Genomic DNA, 1,175 nt, shown 5'->3' with positions numbered 1-1,175 from the left:
TAACTCTTTCCCTGCCTCATCTCTTCATTGGTGTCTTTTGTTTGCTTTGTGAAAGAGAGAAAAAACCAAGATATTACTTTTTAGCTTCATACATGAACTTTATTCCCCCCCTCTCAAGCTGTATGTAACTAGGGGTTAGGTGCTATGTTTATATTCTCTCCTCAGAAAGGGACCATATTCATTATTTCAGAAAGGACACAGTTATCTCCCTGTTTCCTCCTACTTGATCCAAAAAGAAGATGATCTTTACTGGGGTTAATCCAATGTTATCAATCTACATTGGTGGTATCTTATTTCCTTCTCAGCACTGGCAAGAGGCCCTGCTAGCCTGCTCCCTATCCAACGATATAGGATGGGCAATAAGATGGGCCATTGCTCTTTCACCTGCACATGAAGAAATAAGGCTCTGTGCACCCCTAAGTCTCTTGTACAGTGTCACAAGGGCAGGCCACACTGCCACTCAAGTTCTTTTTGAATGATATCTGCAGTTAATGGGTATTAACTTTTGCTCTGTGAAATTTCACCGGGTATTTCATTTCGAAGCTATATCGAAGTGTTTTGAGCTCAAAACAGCAAAATCAAAATGGAACAAAAAGTCTTCAAAACAGCTTTGAAATGAAACAAAGGAACTTGAAACATTTTAAAAATTTTTAAACAACATTTCAAGTTTCAAAGCCAGGCTTCCTTGGCATCAGCACTGGTCCCAGCCAGCAGCAGCAGCAGCCTCCTGTCATTCTACAGGCAGATTGGGGGCCTGCTTGCACCCCTGGGAGCGCAGCGGGGCTGTGTCGGACTCCTACCAGGGGTTCAGGCCTCCAATCTGCCTGCTGGATGACAGGAGGCTGGTGCTGTCACCTGGAACTGGTGCTGGGCACGGCCTGCACCCAGCACCAGGAAGATCAGTGCTGCCACTGGCCCCATCAAAACTGTTTAGCTATTTCAACATTTTGCCCATAGGCACCCAGCACCAGTGCTGCCACTGGCCCCAGCTGGCAGCACCAGCCTCCTGTCATCCAGCAGGCAGATTGGGTGCCCGCACCCCCAGGAGGAATCTGGCACAGCTCCACAGCCCTCCTGGGGGTGTGGGAAAGACCCCAATCTGCCTGCTGGATGACAGGAGGCTGGTGCTGCTGGAAAGATCAGTGCTGCTGCTTGCCCCCACCCGCCGCACCAGT

This window comes from Alligator sinensis, unplaced genomic scaffold (assembly GCF_000455745.1).
Source record: "Alligator sinensis unplaced genomic scaffold, ASM45574v1 scaffold60_1, whole genome shotgun sequence".
Lineage (NCBI taxonomy): Eukaryota > Metazoa > Chordata > Crocodylia > Alligatoridae > Alligator > Alligator sinensis.
The sequence above is the reverse complement of the archived record's forward strand: the minus strand, read 5'-3'. Positions refer to the sequence as shown.